At 40.7% G+C, this 12475-nt stretch overlaps 1 pseudogene; it reads left to right on the top strand.

The window, feature by feature from the left end:
* Positions 1-312: 312 nt before the first annotated feature.
* On the top strand, positions 313-1565 carry LOC132343588 (cytochrome c-like; annotated as a pseudogene).
* Positions 1566-12475: the final 10910 nt, after the last annotated feature.

Genomic DNA, 12475 nt, shown 5'->3' on the forward strand with positions numbered 1-12475 from the left:
AAACCTGACTCTATATTGGATCTGTTCCTTCAGCTCTAACCTTTGTGGTCTGTGGCCTGTACTTAGTCCTAGGGCTCTGTACCTTTGTAAAAAGATGTTGCCTTTAGCCTGAAGGACTTCCCTGGTGGCTCAGATGTTAAAGTGTCTGTCTACAATGTGGGAGATCTGGGTTCAATCCCTGGGTTGGGAAGATGCCCTGGAGAAGGAAATGGCAATCCACTCCAGTACTATTGCCTGGAAAATCCCATGGACAGAGGAGCCTGGTAGGCTATAGTCCACAGGGGTCACAAAGAGTCAGACACAACTGAGCGACTTCACTTTTACTTTAGCCTGAAATATACACAATAGCCCATTCTCAAGACTCTGACCTTTAAAGGTCACTTTTCCATATAGAGATAAAAGGCTGCAGAACGGAGAATAACATTTTTTCTTGTTGGAGACTTACAGCAATGTTGTGACCTGACCTACCTGGACAGCTGCAAGAACCAAGGACTCACACACCAAGAAGTTTGCGACAACCAGCTACACTCCCTCCACTTTGGGCATAAAAGAAGCCTGAATTCTAACTTGGGTTAAGATGGTTCTTTGAAGGTTGCACCAACACCTGCAGTTGAGCATGGACTGGTGTGTCCTTGGGCTTAGAGAATGGGACCTTTGGCTTACAAGCGGGAACCTCTCAGTCACGAATGGGGAAAGATGATTTAAAAATAGGTGGTGCTGAGAAGAGAAGGAAGATTTTTGTTCAGAAGGGTGTCCAGTGCCGAACTGAAAGGAAGACAAGCACAGGACTGGGCCAAATCTCCGTGATCTGTTTAGGGGAAAGACAAACAGGTCAGGCTGTTGGATTCTCTTACACAGATGCCAAAAAGAACAAAGACCTCACCTGGGGGGAGGAGACGCCGATAGAATACTTGGATGATCCCAAGAAGTACATACCTGGAACAAAAATGATCTTTGCTGGCATTAAGAAGAAGGGGGAAAGGGCAGACTTGAAGCTTATCTCAAAAGAGCTACTAATGAGTAATAGTTGGCCACTACCTTATTTATTACAAACCAGAAATGTCTCATGACTTTATCTGAGCCACCAGGGAAGCCCCTTTTTATGTGTACCGTATTTAAATGGATCTCGTAAACTAGAATTCAAATCATGAAGGGCTGATGGAATATTTCTGTTGGGCAGTCCTGATTTAAATAAGATTTGCTTGTGGCTAAATGAACAAGGTCAGTTTTTAAAATGTTGATAATAATTCCAGTTCAACAAGTACTATCACTGTTTTCCCCACCTAAAAAGACGATCAAACTTGAATAAGGACTGTTAAATTTTTTCGGGAGATGGTGAATGCTTTCTCAAAACCTGTAGGAGATTGGTTTTATATTTAGATTTTCTGTAACTGGTTATATTAATATATTCAAATGCTAAGATCCCTTCAGTATCTCATAGAACAGAGCAAGATTCATCTGTGTTTAGTTTGTTAAGGCAAGGGCTAAAGATACACTAACAAGGCCCACTTTATCTTTGTGATCTTAACTGTACCAATGTAATTAAAATTCTGTCTAAAATATTGCCTTTTACTTAATGAAAGGCATTTTAGTGTGGTTTGTGTATAGCATCAAATAAAGAATATTTAGCACTTCCTACGTTTTGATCTTTAAGATCAGATGCTTTTAAAAATCACTGTGACAAGATCTGTTAGTACACTTTGCTTGTGTGTTCTTTACAAAGTCAGACTAAGTTATAATTCAGGATTTTCTCTCAAACAGGCATTCAGAAATGCATCTGTAGAACTACTGCGTGACTGGCAATAGTGCTTTTGTCAACTCATTAGAAGCGTGAAAGTAGAGGAGCTATATCATTAGCACAGGTTTGTAAAAGAGATGATCATAAGGCTTAAGAATTAAAAACAAAATCACAGATTAAAAAAAAAAAGTTGGTTCTTTGGGATGCTAACTGATTTACTACCACCTACTCAGTCTGCTGGTTTTCCATATAAAGTTGCTAATTCTTTGCCCCAACAACTCGTCTCTCAATTTATTGTCCTGTTTTGAAACAGGTTTGGAGTTGATAACACTAAAACTATTCAAATGTTTGAGATTTGGGCTAATCCATTTATAATTGTGTATCCTGGATTTGTTGTGAGGCTATTGCTATCTATAATTCTCTTTTGAGAAAAAAAATCCATTACTCTACTGCTATTAGAATCACTAAAAAGTGCTTACTTACATGAGTGAAGCAGTTAATCCAAATTCAAAAGAAGGAAATTTGGTTGTGGCATTTGTGAGAATATGCTTGGAGGGAAGCTGAATCTGAAACAGGGGCAAAGTTGATGACAATAAACCTGATGGAAAACAGCCGATTTTGCCTCTTTATTATTTCATGTAAAAAGTCCTATTGGAAAATATCTAGTTCAATTAAGGTACAATTTAGAATCTGAGAAGAGTTTTGAAGGTTGTTGGATTCTCAGACTAAGGATCAGAAGAGAGGGAGAGAAAGAGAGAGAGAGGAAAACAAGGGGAAATAAAATAAATAATGGGCCACTGGACAAAGATTTGGCTTCATGGAACATCAAATATATATAGAGGCAAAGTATCTTTGCTGACATGTACACAATATGCCCTTCTTTGAAACCATGCAACACGAACAGGTGTCAAGAAGAGGTAAACGGAGAAAGAATCTTGGTTTGACTGAACTCAGAGGGATCCCTGACATCACCTCACCAACCACCGCATCCTACAGCCAGAGACAGTGAAGCCCCAAGAGCTTAGGGGAGTTGCCCTGCTGAGGCTGTTTCCTCCGTGCTTCACTTCTTTTGAAATGCAACACACTAATAACATCAACAGAGCTTCCCAGGTGGCGCTAGTATAAAGAATTCGCCTGCCAATGCAGAGACATAAGAGACGTGGGTTCAGTCCCTGGGTTGGGAAGATCCCCTGGAGGAGGGCATGGCAACCCACCCCAGTATTCTTGCCTGGAGAATCCCGTGGACAGAGGAGCCTGGTGGGATACATTCCATGGGGTCGCAAAGAGTCGGACAAGACTGAAGCGACTTAGCATACAGCACAATGATGTCAACAGTTCATAGAATCCGTCCATGACTAAAAGGAAGAACAGAAGGAAGGGAAGAAGGAAAAAGGGAAGATCCTTGTTCAACGAGGAAGTCATTCTTCCCATGGCCTAGTCCAGAGCCCCTTAAACACATTTTTCTTAAATTTCAAACTTCCTCTTCCTTGCCCCTCTTACTCTGAGTTATCTTTGCTAATATCACTAATTCCTGAAGTTCTGTGCCCAATTAAAAATGAAATGAACATGAGGCTAGAATGTAAGGAAATTTTAAAAACAGCACATAATATATCCATATCAAAGAAGAATAAATCGGCTGTTTAAATTTTAATCCCAATAAATCTATTGTCTTACCAAAAAAAAAAAAAAAAAAGCCCAGCACCATTTAGAAAGGTGTATATGTAAGTGTTAGTTGCTCAGTAGTGTCTAACTTTTTGTGACCTCATGGACTGTAGCCTGGCAGGCTCCTGTGTCCATGGAATTCTCCAGGCTAAATACTGTAGTGGATTGCCATTTCCTTTTCCAGGTGATCTTCCAGACCCAGCAATTGAACCCAGGCCTCCTGCATTGCAGGCAGATTCTTTACCATCTGTTAACTTAATAAAAGATGCTCCATGACCTAAATGTCCCAAATATTACTTAGCCAGAGGATGGGTGCCTGTAAACTTGGAAGAAAGATTTAGAAGTCTTGAGTTTTATCTTTAAATGTGTTTAACCTTGGGCATGTGATTGTACTTTTGTTGCAGCTTCTCAGTCCATAAAAAGAATAATAAAATCACCTGCTGAAGTTACCTCAAAGAAATGTTCTGATAATTAATGAGTTGATGATGGCGTACACATGTGAGATGGAAGGCAGTGTATAAAAACGTAATGTCTTTGTTGTTGTAATCACTGTTACTGCTCATACATGGGGAGCAGATATGTGGACTGGCAGTATATCATTCACAGCTAAAGACCAATCTGCCCAAGAAAAATAATGAGTACTTTTATGAACTGTGACTTCTTTTGCACTTTATTTTCAAAGTTCATTATTTTAGTGAGATACCCAGGTGGTGCTAGTGGTAAAGAACCCGCCTGCCAATGCAGGAGATGTAAAAGACGCATGTTTGATCCCTGGGTCAGGAAGATCATTTGAAGGCGGAAATGGCGGTGCTTTCCAATATTCTTGCCCAGAGAATGCCCATGGACAGAGCAGCCTGGCGGGCTACAGTCCATAGGGTTGCATAGAGTTCGACACAACTGAAGCGACTTAGCACGCACATCTAAACTTGAATAATTGGTGCAAAAGAACATTTTCAGAACTTGATTTCTCAAGGAGGGGATATGAAGTACGTAGAATGTTCTTAGTAACAAGCAGTCTGACTTTCATAACACCTATTGGATCTCAGTCTCCACTGTAAAGTCCAGTTGTAGGACTAGATGATCTTCGAGTTTTCTGCTAGCTCTGAAAGTTTACAATTCTACCACTCCAAAATCCTCCAAGGCCGATCCTGCAGCTTATCAAAAACAGAAGCCCAGATGCAGCCATTATCTCTAGTTGGAGAAAGTGTTAGTCACTCAGTTGTGTCCAACTCTTTGTGACCCTATGAACTATAGCCCACCATACTCCTCTGTCCATGGAATTCTCCAAGCAAGAATATTGGAATGGGTAGCCATTCCCTTCTCCAGGGGATCTTCCTGACCCAGGGATTGAACTTGGGTCTCCTGCAATTGCAGGCAGATTCTTCACTGTGAGCCACCAGGGAAGCCCCAGTTGGGGAAGGTTGGCTACAAAACAGATGTACAGTGGAGAGGCTTACAGAAAGGTCTCTAGAGTCAGAGCTGGACTGGAATTCTTGATCTGTGACTTCATACTAGCTTGTGGGCAGGTTTCCTCACCAGCCAAAGGAGCTCAAATAGTACTTCCTTCAGTGGGTCATTGAGAAGGATGAGTGCAAGGATTAAGAGAGCACCTGGTATGTAGGAAATGCTCCATCCATGTCAGGTCCTATCACTGACCTCTAGACAGAAGTCCTCAGCATGAACGTCATCCCTGAGGCACTCAGGAACGTTCATTAAGCACCTGCTCTGCTCCTACTACGCTGCTCACCACCCAGTAAATGCTCATGAACAAGTAGTTTTTTTTTTTTCAAGAAAAGTTTGAATGACTTTATAATTCTAATTATTAGAAACTGTTGCTGTTGTTCAGTCACTAAGTCGTGCCTGACTCTTTGTCATCCCATGGACCGCAGCACACCAGGCTTCCCTGTCCTTCACCATCTCCTAGAGTTAGGGACTGTAGTGGATCCAAATATGAAGAAAGCATATTTCACATCTGGGGGCCTGTGGCTACCCCAGATGTAATAAAAATACTTTAAGTGAAGAGAACAGATTGGCTGGAACGAGACTAGGAGGAAGAGTGGTGACTGTTTGCCTTTTTGGGCTGACCAGCTGCCCGCCCCCACACAAGATGGCGGAAAATTTCACATTGTGTCTTGTCTTTGTAGAAGTGGTGCCCCATCTCCAGAAACATTCAGATCCTTTCTCCCTTTGCCTCCTCGCAGCCACTGCTTAGGACAAGAGCTAGTCCCAGCCAGTGGTTGCTTCTGCCAAGGATTCTGAATATTAGGTTGCTGTTAGGTAATAAGGCAAGAGGCCTTATTAGGTAATTACCTTATTAGATAATAAGGCAAGGGGTAGGGGAGGCTTCCCAGGTGGCACTAGTGGTAAAGAACCTGCCTGCCAATGTAGGAGACATGAGACATGAGACATGAGTTCGATTCCTGGGTCAGGAAGATCCCCTGGAGGAAGGCAGGGCAACCCACTCCAGTATTCTTGTCTGGAGAATCCCATGGACAGAGGAGCCTGGTGGGCTATATAGTCCATGAGGTCATAAAGACTTGGATACGACTGAGCCACTAACACTTTCATACTTTCAAGGCAAAGAGGAGCTGGTTGAATTCATTCATGATTATGAGAGGTGGTCAGCAGCTCTGTAATTTCACGATTATTTCTACTAAAAGAACATTCTTGTGTGTCTTGCCTCATGGCTCTCTGGAGTTGCTCAGGTTTCTGAACTCTTTTTCAAATCTGGTCCTTAGCCCTCCTATCGATGTTGTGAGCCTCTGCTCCTTTCCAATCCATTTCCTATTACGATTAATTAAAAAAATAATAAGACTGCTGAGTCTCCTGCCAGCCTATCAGTAGTTCCTTATGGCAAACCATCACTACCATCACTGATGAAAGCACGTTAACCCTGACACGTGATTGAATATGGATTAGATATTGTTTTTGTGGTATTGCTAATTTTCTGAAGTGTTTTGTATGATTTTGGGATCATGTAGGATGGAGTCCTCAACCCCCCAGGCTGCAGACTGTTAGGAACTGGGTGGCTCAGCAGGAAGTGAACCAAGGAAGCTAGTGGAGCTTCATCGCTGCTCCCCATCGCTCCCTATTGCTCTCATTACTGTCTGAACCATTGTCTTCCACGAAACTGGTTGGTCTCTGGTGCCAAAAAGATTGGGGGCCATTAGTGTAGGAGAACGTATTTTTTCTTAAGAAATGCATGCTGAAGGTTCATGAAACCTGAAACTGAGTTTCAATTGGTTAGCAAAAAACCTACTACATAAAATATATCATGTATAGGTATATATGTTTATGTGTGTACATTTAAATACATTATCTATCTATCTAGGGTTCATTGCTTAGTCATGTCTAACTCTTTGTGACCCTATGGACATAACCCTCTAGGCTCCTCTTTCCATGGGAGTCTCCAGGCAAGAACACTGGAGTGGGTAGCCATTCCCTTATCCAGGGAATCTTCCCCACCTAGGAATGGAACCTGGGTCTCCTGCATTGCAGGCAGATTCTTTGCTGTCTGAACCATGTATCTACCTAAATGTTTGGCAAATTGGTAAAGTGGTTACAATTGATAGATCTAGGTGAAGGATATGTATTCATTGTATTTTTTTTCAATATTTATATAAGTTTGAAAAATTTGAAAATAAAAATTAAAGGTAAAATAAAATTACTGTATGTTATGAAATGAGAAACATGTCTTTATGCTTATGTGCAGTTGTTAGGATGGATAAACAATTCCATTCCCCTTCCCACACCTAGGTGATAAAGTATTAGTTACGTTAGGGTTGTGTCACTTTGCACTGTGTCTTCTTTCTAGCAGCACATATATAGATGGGTTCCAGAGAGCTGCATCATGGATTGGAGAAGGAAACTTTCCCTGTTAGGGTAGCGGTGGTGTTAGTCACTCAGTCCTGCCTGACTCTTTGCGACTACATGGATCCTGCCGGGCTTCTCTGTCCGTGGGATTCTCCAGGCAAGAATACTGGAGTGGGTTGCCATTACTTTCTCCATGATATCTTCCCAACCTGGACCGAACCCAGGTCTCCTGCATCACAGGCATATTCTTTACTATCTGAGCCACCAGAAAAGCGCCCCCTATGTAAGGGGTAGGCTTAATACTCAGGTCAGCTCTCTGACCCAGTGCAGAGGAGTAAGACCCAGAGATCAGCTTTCTTGTATTGTATCATAAATGAATGTTGTTGGAATATATGATCTTCACAGATATATAAAAAGCCTTGTATACCTCAAAATTTAACAGGCTTATAAAATGTGAAACCAGAATATCTGTCCTTCAGGAGAAAGGGGATAGAGAGAGATTGTAGTAGAATATACCAGAGGTTCCAGGGACCTTAAAGAAGCCAGGGAACCAGCACTCACCTTATGAATGATGAAGGATTTTGGAGGGGATGGGAAAATACCTTTATATAAGGTTTCTTAATATCACACTTCTCAAACTGAGAGCTATATACATGGGGGGGAGGGGTTAGGAAGTGCATTTAGATTAAAAATAAAATAATACAAATGTAGTGAAATAGTAAACATCAGAGCTCATAATCCATGATAAGTGTTGTTCTATGAAACCTTTTTTTTATACATACATATGTGTATTTATGCTCTGAATTGTACTCCCTTCTTTCTGTGGGTTGTTGTCAAAATATGCAAAAGTCATTGCTGATATCTTCTACAATGACCCAGAATATGAAAAAAAGTTTGTATTATAAAATTACTCTCTTGTCCCCAAAATGACAATGGATGCAGTTTAGTAGCTGCTGCTGCTGCCATTTTTTTCTTTTTTCTCCTTCCATTTTAAATATAATTTGCTTTTGTTCAACAGGAAGTTAATGGATGTAAGTTTTCTTTTATGAGACAATGGTTTTCTTTTCAAAGCTCATTTTTATTTAATTTAGAAAAAAACCACAAATTTTAATTGAAGTATATAAAAGATGTAAACGAAGGGAGAGACTGCTCCATGTTCTTGCATGCAAAGACTAAATTGCATTTCAAGTCTATTGCAAACTGGATTTTCATTCCTTCATGGGTAAACTTCACTTTTTAGTTTTGTTCTACTAATGTTAATGTTTGCTTGTTACATTTAAAATGTCCAAGATATGTAGTTATTTCTTTTCTATGACATCCTCTCAAATCTTTCTGAGGATGTTAATTTATTATAAAATTAATATTTTGTCTGCCTAATTTGCTATATTTCCTCAGGTGTTCATTCTTTTTTGTTGTTGTTGAATTTGGTGCTTTGTTAAAGTAGTTGTTCTTGTTTAGTCACCAAATCATGTCTGACTGTTTGTGACCCCATGGTCTGTAGCCTGCCAGACTACAGACATCCTGTCTTTGGGATTTCCCAGGTAAGAATACTGAAGTAGGTTGCCATTTCCTTCTCCAGGAGATGTTCCCGACCCAGGGATTGAACCTGCATCTTCTGTATTGTTAGGCAGATTTTTTATTGCTGAGCTGCTGAGGAAGCCCTTGTTACAGTAGTGCTTCTCCCTTAATACTTGATAATATTTGGTTTCCTGATGATCTTTGTATTGAAAATTTCTGGCCACCTGTCAGTTATACCTAATGCTGTGGAGAGACATGAGAGTGAATAGGAAAAGTCTTGCTGGCAGGAGAAATCTTCCTTTAGCTTCTCTAAGTCTGGAAGCTTACAGGGCCCATGTGTGTGTGTGTGAGTGCGTGTGTGCATGCACGCCTGCACGTGCGCATAAGTCACTCAGTCATATCCAGCTCTTTTCGACCCCATGGACTGTAGCCCTCCAGGTTCTCTATTCATGGGATTCTCCAGGCAAGAATATTGGAGTGGGTTGCCATGCCCTCCTCCAGGGGATCTTCCCAACCCAGGGATCAAACCCAGGTTTCCTGCTTTGCAGGCAGCTTCTTTACCATCTGAACCACCAGGGAAGCCCTCCAGGGCCCATGGGGATATGTAAATCACAGATCTCGCCTCTCCAGCATTAGTGTCCACACTCAAGGTTCTTCCCACTAGTAAATGCCCCAGCTCTCCAAATAGCCAACTCCTTCTGGAACCTCCTTCTAATTTTCCACCCTCTGGGTATGCTGCTCGTTAGATCCATTGCCTTTCACCTGGGAGCTCTTCTGGGACTGCTCCCAGCAGGAAGCTTTGTTTTCCTCTGATGGATTAATCCACAGTGCTGACCCTTAGGGCTCTTGATTGGCTTTCTGGTCCACTTAGAGCACCCTCGTTTTCCAAGACTATGTTAATTAATAGCTGATATTGATCAGGTTTAAAGTTTGCTCCAGCTCCAAAAACATAAACTATGACATCAAGCATATATTTTCTGACCCTGTCTTTTAACTATTCCTTTAAAGTTTAATATTAACTTTTTATATCTTAAATTACTACCTCTCCCAAAGTGGGTAAACAGTATGTCCACTATCACTCCTCTCATTTTTAGTAAAGCAATAAAATGCTTTTAGTACTCTTTTAGCGAAGCAATTTAGGTTTTTTGCTTAGAAAAAGTAAGAGAGAGCAATCCTAAGCATTAAGAATTATCTTTTTCCTGTGGAATTATTTATATTATTGGTATAAGCTGGCTCACAGTTTATGCTTCATGTATATATATATATCACCAAGTGAAGTGGAAATTTTCAACTCCAGCACATTGATGCATCTTTATGATAGGTGTCATTTTACTTTCCACTGGAATATCAGGGCAGACACCTAAATGAAGTCCTTATCAAACTTTCCGTCTGCCCCCCAGTACAAAGAAAGAAAGACTTGAATAAATAGGGTCAAAAGACAAAAAAAGAAAGCCTGTCTCCTGAAGGTCAGCTTACTTGGAGTGGAGCTTGTTGCTACCATCTTTGTATTTCTGCAGTCTCCTTGCATCTTAGGTTAGTTGTACAAATGACAATCCATGTCTCGTGCAAGGACAAGGGCAAAAGAACCTTCTAGGGTAGTTATTGAAGAAAAGACTGTTTCTCACACTAAAAGAAATGCTGACCTAGAATCAGACAAAAACTGTGTTAATAGGAGACCTTTTCCCTTAGTAAATCAGTAAGATCAATTGATCAGCTAATCAACAAGATCAACAATTGTGCACTTCCCAAAAGTGAATAGGGGACTCCTTTAAGTTTCAACAGGCCTAATTTCAAGAAATAAGAGAAAACAAGGAGACCAGAGAAACTACCAAGAAATCCTGCAGTGGTTACCTGGGAGTCATTACAAGAGGGATTTGGGGATATTTGTGTTCATTTGTGCTGGCACAGTGGATGAATTGGGTCTGCTTTTTTTCTCGGCAGCCTTATATAACAGTCATACTTTTTTCAGGTTGAATGGAGTTCACAGTGGTTCTTAACCTCATTCTCTTCTGGCTAAAATTATGACTCATTTTATATATGTAATTGCCTTGCAATTTCATTTTTTCAGTGGAGCTAAAGGGAGGGAAGGAGAGGGAAAAGAGAGGGGAGGGCAAGTCCTTCAGAATAAATTTGAAAGATGGGATGAAAGATACTAATGCTGGCAAAGAATCACAGGAGTCTATCTGCTTCATTTTCTGGAACTCAGCCTCCCTCCTTTTGCTTGGAATATTGTCTTCATTCTGTCTTAGTTTAAAAGTCATCTCTCGGCAACCTCTCCTGTCCCTCCAGACTGAACATATCCTTAATTTTCTGTCTTATCTTTCTTCATATGCTCCTACTGGGCCTTAAGGTCACAAGGAACAGTGTCCTTGTTTTGCTCACAAGTGGTACTGCCAAGATGTCACAGGATGCCTGGTGCGTCCTGGGTTCTCAATAAACATTTGCTGAATGAGAGTTTGATCTTTTCCCACCATCTACGTGCTCAGTTGTGCCTGATTCTTTGCAACCCTATGGACTGTAGCAGGGTCCTCTGTCCATGGAGTTATTCAGGCAACAATAATAGAGTAGATTGCCATTTCCTACTACACAGGATCTCCACAACCTATGGATCTAACCCGGGTCTCTTGAGTCTCCTTGCATTGGCACGCAGATTCTTTACCAACTGTGCACCCTGGGAAACATGTCCCCCACTCCACAACCATCTACACTGAAGTTCTAACTGGGTGTGGGAGTCTGAGGGGTTGGGAAAAGTGGAGATTCCCTAGAAACCTCAGTGAAATATTTCCCCTTGTCCTCTTGCCTGTTTCAGTTTTCTTTTTCATTCACCCACGCTTCCCTGATAGCTGAGTTGGTAAAGAATCCGCCTGCAATGCAGGAGACCCTGGTTTGATGCCTGGGTTGGGAAGATCCCCTGGAGAAGGGATAGGCTACCCACTCCAGTTTTCTTGGGTTTCCCTTGTGGCTCAGCTGGTAAAGAATCCACCTGCAATGTGGGAGACCTGGGTTTGACCCCTGGGTTGGGAAGACACCCTGGAGAAGGGAATGGCTACCCACTCCAGTATTCTGGCCTGGAGAATTCCATGGACCATGCAGTCCATGGGGTCACAAAGACACACACATTCCTATCTCAAGCTTGGTATAAAAAGTGCTAAATAGGACTTCAATATTTTGTGGAGACATTGTGTCTTGTTATTATCTGTCTGAATATCTTCTAGACCCCACATTAGATGCTTTGTTAAAAATACTAAGATCTCAGTTATAAAGCCTCTTGGATAAACTGGTTATAAATTAGAAATGAAATATTAATGATGTTGTGTGAGTTCAAACTGTTATATGGCTGTCATTGCTAGAAGTCATTTCTTAGGAAATCAAATCTGTGACTTGAAAGAAATGTATTTCATTATAGCAAAGGAGTACAATTAGCTTTCAAAACAGAATTTGTCACTCTGATTATCTAATGTTATAAAATGAGGCATCATTACCACAAAATGTTTAAGATTGAGGGGAAATAAAAATGATGTGAAGCAATTTAACCTAAAGTATTAATTAAATGTAATTTAATAAGAAAGAATGTTCAAAAAATTTTAACAATTACTTCAAATGCTAGAAAATACTAGCAATATAACATAGAATAGCAGATGTAGGCAACCAGAGAGAAAATTAAAACTATGTTAAATAAACTAATTTTTTAGTTAATAATTATGTTGTTATATAAATTAATTGTATGGATTTATTCTATTAATA

This window comes from Bos taurus, chromosome 2 (genome assembly GCF_002263795.3).
Source record: "Bos taurus isolate L1 Dominette 01449 registration number 42190680 breed Hereford chromosome 2, ARS-UCD2.0, whole genome shotgun sequence".
Taxonomy (NCBI): Eukaryota; Metazoa; Chordata; class Mammalia; order Artiodactyla; family Bovidae; genus Bos; species Bos taurus.